The sequence below is a fragment of the Bombus vosnesenskii genome, unplaced genomic scaffold (assembly GCF_011952255.1).
Source record: "Bombus vosnesenskii isolate JDL3184/JDL3185 unplaced genomic scaffold, Bvos_JDL3184-5_v1.1 scf7180000015328, whole genome shotgun sequence".
NCBI lineage: Eukaryota > Metazoa > Arthropoda > Insecta > Hymenoptera > Apidae > Bombus > Bombus vosnesenskii.
The window spans coordinates 6,843-14,503 of NW_022883941.1; the positions used below are offsets into that span (position 1 = coordinate 6,843).

General features: G+C 38.8%; 1 long non-coding RNA gene across 1 annotated transcript; it reads right to left on the reverse strand.

Moving 5' to 3' along the window:
* Nucleotides 1-961: 961 nt before the first annotated feature.
* Nucleotides 962-1,803, reverse strand: LOC117241159. Its single transcript, XR_004494913.1, has 3 exons — nt 1,726-1,803; nt 1,351-1,418; nt 962-980 (listed from the first exon to the last, which is right to left on the reverse strand). It is a non-coding gene; the product is annotated as an uncharacterized LOC117241159 (long non-coding RNA).
* Nucleotides 1,804-7,661: the final 5,858 nt, after the last annotated feature.

Here is a 7,661-nt window from a genome sequence, read left to right on the forward strand (position 1 = left end):
TGTATTTTACTACTTCGATTCTGATTAACTCTACTTTATTAATTTAATAGTAACTAAGTAACACTACTGTATTAATTTAATAAACCAGAACAAAATTTTAATATTGCAGAGAAGGTAGCGAAAAAGACTGAGACTCGATCAAATGGAATAACTGACTCTAAATATATTACTAAGAAAGAAATAATCTCAGATAATCTCTTTATCAAAGCACATAATCGAAAATGCAGAAGCAGTGTTCAAAATTATTGCTTTGATTAACTGATATTTTAAATTCTAGGAGAAGTGAAATAAACGAACGCGACTTATTCCCTTAACCTACGATTTATGTTTGAGAATGCCCGTAATATTTACGTTTGGTCCGATCATCGTACTACGGGCTATGCCCGTACGTTTGGTCGATCATCGTACTACGGGCTATGCCCGTAATATTTACGTTTGGTTCGATCATCGCACTACGGGCTATGCCCGTAGTTGTAGGTTAAGGGGTTAATATTGTCACGATTAATTCATTGCTAAAGATCAAGTATATTCGTGTAGATATTTGCCATTTGCAAATATTCATACGGAATATTAACATGCATATTTATAAATAACGCGAATATATTCTCAAGTGTATATGTTTAACTTAATTATTAAAAAACTAATTATTATCATCGCGCTGTGCAAGAAGACCTATCTTAAACTAATAAATTTGAAAAAAAGAGCGTTACTACTCACGGGTATAAAAGATACCCGCGTTCACTATGCTCGCAAAGAATTCTACGTAATACAACCAGTCACCCGTGCCGATTCGGGTCTTTTATCCTACGGCATAATTGAGTGACCAGAAGAACAGAAATGCATGCGACTCACCGTTCGAAGCAGACAAACAGAGAACGTTACCGTGGATGCTGCGCTATCCCAGCGAATTTCATCCGGGAGACTAACATCAGACAGGAACCGTTGAAAGGCTAATAATAGAAATGCAGACTGCGAAAAATCTGTTACGAAACAAAACAGGATGAGTGATCGCTGACTATTTGAAAAGTTGGAGATAGTGAAAAATGAAGGTTTATTAACTTTAGTAACTTTAGCAATAATAAAGATTGAAATTCTAATAAAATTTGATAAGTATAAAAACTGAGACTCTAATATGAATGTGTAAAATCTAAAATAATCTGTAGTATGTTAGTCATTTGTTTTATAATTCGGTATTAAGACTTTAACTCTTATTTTATTTTAACGAAAAAATAACCTCAGAAAATGCTATCCTCCTAAATTTTCAGTCAAATTGTATTTCTGCATTGATAGTGATCAAAGAAAAATATACAGAATAGACATAACTGAAAGTAAGTATGTAAAAATACTTACATACTTGGCTTTTGTGCCACTGTTAGAACACTCCTGAAGAAGATGACGAAGTTGAAGTAGTGATATGTCTATAACAAAACATAAGATATTAAAATCGGTAACACATAATAACAAACGTGAAACTTTAGCAACAATAAAGACTAAACTCTAATAAATATGTAAATTGGAACTCTAATATAAAAGTTTGAGAACAACATATTCAGTGATTTTTGATGCGTATCAGCCAGTTTTATTGTACTTTAATGTTAAGATTTTAAGACTTTATTTCAATTAAAGAGGGCATTTACAGTTTTCTAAATTATCAATCATTTTTATTGTATAATAAATTTATTGTATAAGAGAACAAACTGAAATACAATATTTAAAACTACTTACATTCTTGAGCTCCTGCAGAAGCTTTGTAATATGAAATAGGATCACATTACCGTGAGCGTTAAAATTATAATCGGCGAACAAGAACTCTAACGTCGCGTACAAAATTATGTGATAAAATTTTATTATTTTCGCGTGTGATTATTTAATTGGATTAAATTATTAGAGTAATAAAAGACCGACGCCGCCAATACGTTAGAATATGTTGCAAACCTGACGCAACACGATCCATGTTATCGGTACGAAATAAGACGACTAAATGACTCCTTGTACGTTAGTTTCGCCGAGTAACTTACAAAGTGTGAGGGGGGGGGGAAGGGGGACACAAGAGCCGGTGGCACAAGCAGCTACACAGTTAACGATCTAGACAAAGAAATGTATACATCAACAAAAACATTCCTATTCTACGAAGCACTTTCTTTCGAATTACGCAGCAGGTATCTTTCGGATTGCGCAGCACAATTCTTTCTCTACGTCGATATTTACAAATATCGTACAATAATTCGTAGCCCTACTGGCAACATCACAGACTCATTTGTCTAACTTATTACTTTAGTTACCTTACTTTATAATCTTAATTTCGTTAAACAAAGCAAGATTGAAACAACAGCATGGAGAAAGTGAAAAATTACTTAAAATTACTGTTCCGCAATGACACAGTATGCAGATGAAGTCTTAAGCGCTTTTTGAGTGCGTATTCGCTTTTAATACTAATATAAAAATAATAAAAGTGAAACGATATTTATTTTTAAGTCCAAAATGTAGTAAGAGAATAATTTTTTCACGGTTGAAAGTTTGAAGTCCATTGATATTTTCTCTATATCATTTTTATTATCACGACGTAGTACCTGAAGTTTTGACCGATCTAATGATTTTTATTCTTAGAAATATCCTGAATGAACGGGGAATTAAGAAATGTGCAATGAAGGATATAAATAATGGAAATTAATTATGGTGGAGGAATCAACGAAGAAAAGTTATTTTGCTAATTATTATACGAATGAATATTCAAAATGTCGCTCAACGACTACTAAACTATTTAATTAACACTAACCTCACCACCCCTAGTCAAATGACTGGTTTAAATATCTAATTTAAAATTGTACATTTATCGTTATATCTTTTGTTCATTTAGCTTTACGTGAATTTTTATATTCTCCGATTAATTGATTTCTCAACTTTTAAAACCAGTTATTTGACCGGGCCTGGTGAGATTAGTGTCAAAAGCCAGCCTGATATTTTCTTCAATTTCTGATCTTCGGTTGATTTTCAGTATTTTGCATTCACTTTTCACCAAAAATTAGATGTGACAAACGAAATGCAATGTAAGACCTGCTAGCGTTTAGCAGATGCAAGTATTGATCCAGATTTCTGTATCGAAGAAAGCAAGGATAACACAAATCAACCTTGTTGCGTTTCGTGTAAAAGTTTTGGTCATCCTGTTCACATCAAGATTGCTCTCTCAACGCTTATTGTCAGTGTTAAAAAGGCAATGGCAAAAGAGAATGTGGAATATTAACGAAGAGCGAAACAAATAAACAACAACAAGTAACAAGAAACAAATAACTCAAAAATTACTTGCAGTAAAATTCCATCGAATAGTAAACTAGATAATTGTCCTAACCTCTGTATTCCCTTATTTCATCGCGATATATCTGATGGCTAAATATGAAAAGAGATTCCGCGAGTCGAAACGCGCCATAACTGACGCGACGATATTAGCGTATATAGCGATATTAGCGGTAGCGTTCGACTTTGTTGTCGTATTTCACCTTGTCGTTATGAACAAACAGCACACTGAGGAACGTGTAATGTAAGATATTCGCGCGTTGCGGTAAATGCATAAGCGATAATGAGCTTTGTAGAAATAATCAATTAATTAATATTCACCAAATACTAACACGCACGTGCACTTTCTGGGAACGCTTCACTATCCGCCGTAGATATTGCAGGTTCGAGCGGCCATGCGAGTAAGATTCGTTTCTTTAATTATAGCGGAGTTATTATAACACTCGCGATGACGTTATTTTGTGAAGCGGTAATACGCGTAATAAATTTACTATTAAGACGCGCACGTGTGTAGAACTGACGCCATTTACGTGATGGGTAACGTTAGGACGCATGCGCTAGCGGGTCGCGTCGAACATATGTGGTGGTTCGCCTCGTCGATACGGCATCGTTTAAGAGTATGTACGGTCGGCTCGATGGAAGTTCCTATTATGAAGGAATAAAGTCGGGTCGATATGATCTCCAGGGCTGAGCTGAAATGGTTCATACAAGCCTTGGCGGGTGCAGCGCAGATGTTGAATGTTTCAGTCAAAAAATTTCAGTTGGATAAAGATAAGGATGAGGGGGTTAGGGAGATAGGAAATTTGATTAAAGGCATCCTGTCTTCCTTGGAACAATGTGGAGAGCAGAAGGCTAGAAGGAGAAAGAGAAGAAGAGAGCCTATCGAGATCGAAAGAAGGGTAGACAGGACAGAAAGAATGAAAGAAGCGATGATGACTAAAGGCGGATAGCCTAAAAGGAAAGTGGTATCGCCGGCTGAAACAACGAGAGTAGTGGAACTTAAGAGGCGCCGAAGAGGAGAGGCCACATACGCCGAGGCGTGTGGGAGGAAAATCAGGAAGGTAAGGAGTGAACAGGATTATAGTGAGGATTCTGAAGGTTGGATGAGGATAGAAAGAAGGAAAAGGGAGAGGAGGGCTCCCTTAGAGCAAGCTATCCCTATGGTGCGTCCGGGTAACAACCGGCAGGTTGTTATCGAAGACAGAGGCGTACCAAGGAATAGGAGATGGAAGGAAGCCATTCTAGATAAAGTTGAAGAAGGCTGCGAATGGCTTCAAGTTTATAGGAAAATAATGGCGGCTAGGAGCACCTTGGAAGGAGCTATGGGGTGCGTAAAACGAGAGCCGGCCATATATTCATTGAATTCGACAGGTCGGTGGCGGTGAACGAGGTGGCGGTCAAGTTAAGAGCCGCTCTGAGTGACAATACGGAGGTGGCTGCTCTCGTCAACAGAGCAACCTTACAGACCAGGAATATCGATCCCTTTACCAGCAAGGAGAAGGTCGGCGCTTCCGATTACGCCATAGGAGCGGTACTTCAACAGCGCGTCAACGATACTTGGCAGCCCCTAGGTTTCATGACGAAATCGCTATCCCCCGGGCAACGAAAGTAGAACGCATACGATCGAGAATTACTCGCGATGTACACCGCGGTGAAACGATTCAGGCACGCTGTCGAAGGGAGAGATTTCGCCATTTATACTGATCAGAAACCCCTACGCGTACGTATACGCGTATATAAACGTATACGCGTTTGATCAAAATCCCGACAAGTGTTCGCCGAGACAGTTTGGACACTTAGACTACGTAGAACAATTTACGACCGATATCCGACACATTAAAGGGGGAGACAATAACGTAGCCGATACTCTACCACGAATAGAAGCGATCGGGAAATCCGTCCATCATCAAACGTTAGCCGCAGCGCAAGAAGACGATACCGAGCTACGCGAAATCACTGAGTCCGGCTCTGGCGCGCTGCAATTGACAAAAATACGATTTCCCGATCAGGATGTCGGAATTTATTGCGATCTCACGAACGAAACCTCGCGACCGTACGTACCGGAACCGTTACGTCGCGCCGTATTTCAGTCGTTACATAGACTTTCCCATCCGGGAATACGCGCTACGCAAAAATTGGTGACAACACGTTTCGTCTGGCCGTCCATTAATAAAGATTGTCGAACTTGAGCGCGACAGTGTATACCATGTTAACGCTGCAAAGTCACCAGGCACGTATCCTAGCATGTCGGAACGTTCAAAACGTTAGAAGGCCGGTTCCAACACATACACTAGACATTATCGTCATGTCATATTCACAAGGTTATCGATATTATCCAAAGTGTATCGATCGTTTCTCGCGTTGGCCCGAAGCCACTCCCATCGTCGATATGGAGGCGCCAACCGTTGCTTCGGCCGTCCTTTCCACTTGGATAGCTCGGATGGTAGAGCGCCTACACAGACAATTAAAAGCGGCGATAAAGTGTCTCGACACGAGCAACTGGATCGACATTTTACCCATTATATTATTAAGCATTCGAACCGCGATAAAGGAGGACTTAAACACAGCGGCAGCCGAAATGATTTACGGCACCGGCATACGATTGCCGGCGAAATTTTTCATAGCAACCGAGCAACAGGCCAATTCGGAGTACGCGAACCGGCTTAAAGAAGGGATGGGGAAGGTCAGGCCGCATCCGGTCACGCATCATGGCGAAAAGAAAATTTTCGTTTTCTTAGAATTAGAAACCGTATGTTTTCTTATATCATGACGCGATAGGGGGCCCTTTCCAGCCGCCGTATGACGGAACGTTTGAAGTCATAAAAAGAGGCGAAAAAATTACACCGCCGAAATTAATAATCGCGACGTAACGGTTTCCACAGACCGTCTAAAACCGGCGTTTGTAGTATAAAGAAAAATCGCCGTATCTCTTGACATACTATTTCCGGTAAATCAGGCGAACGCGAACGACGAAAACAGCGCAAGCAGCGATCGAATCGCGGAAGAAAACTCCAGGAATAGGTATGTTGCGCGGTCCGGACGTAGGGTCCGCTTTATCGATCAGTTCCCGGCAGGTTTCGGTTAGACGTCGTAAATTGTCGGATCGAGTGCATCGATAATTAAAAAAAAAAAAAAGAAAATAACGATGACAAATAGAAACTCTGTAAATATTTCAAAAGTTTAACTTAATAAAAACGTTATCACTGGTAGGGGTGATGTAGCGGCACATGAGTCAGAACACAATTTAAATGATGTTGTTGTTTTGCCTCGGAGTATCAAGACCGTTAGGTTCCAAGTAATGTAAGAACAAATAATATCCGGGCAAAACAATGTCGCCGCTTCCTGCAACCGTCAAACGTAGAAGACTTCGATTTTCCGGTTCTCTCCCGATCAGCATAAATAAACGGACGCAACCGAAAAGAATTTAATTATCTAGAGTTATCAACCAGTTATCTATCGAATATTTATTAGCGATCTTACTTTGCGACTTATACACTGTACGGGCGTCTTAGCGATTATGGTTTGCATACATATTTATTCAATTATTTTAAATATATTCGACAATTTCAACAACGAGCAATCTCGTCTAATACATTTCACGATCAAACATTGTCTACAAAAGTCATCTACAACAATATTTCTGAAGTGCGATCGACAATACACATAAAAGAATTGCCAAAAGCAAGAAGGAATCGTAGAGGTAGAGGCTATACCAGCAGGAAACGTGCAAAAAACGTTTGAATAACGTTTCCCGAAATTAGAAGAGAAGAAGAAAAAATTAGAAAAAATTAGGAATACCTTAAAATTAGGAAACTACAGAACAAACAGAAATTAGTTTTATCCATCGAACTCACCTATACCCGAACGCGATCTAGGGCTACATTGCCAATAGTTTAGGAAAGCGATAATTATTCTCGTTTTATAAACTACATAGAGAGTTAAGATCAGAATTTTGATAATAAATATATAAGTAAATAAAATCGAATAAATTACCAGTTACGAGACATTGAAATTATTTATTTATTCTTAGAAAACTTTAATCCTTCCCGCGCTAGTACTCTCCTACCCACAGCAGCTAAGCTGGAACGTGGAGTTTATTTACCAGTCGTATTAGTACAATAGTTAATGCTACTCCTACAGTCATATCAACGAATTAGAATATCAAGAATATGACAGTTTGAAAATTAAAAACAGTGTTGCACTTTAGAAAGGCGCGGGAGTTTAACGACTATTTCTGGTGGCAGCAACTACAGTTTTGATTCAAGCGTCAATTTGAGAAAGCTAGGGCCCGAAATCGAGAATAATAAGTAACGGTTACGAATACCGAAGATCAAAACCGGATCGTAACAGTAAATAATGATTAGGAAAGA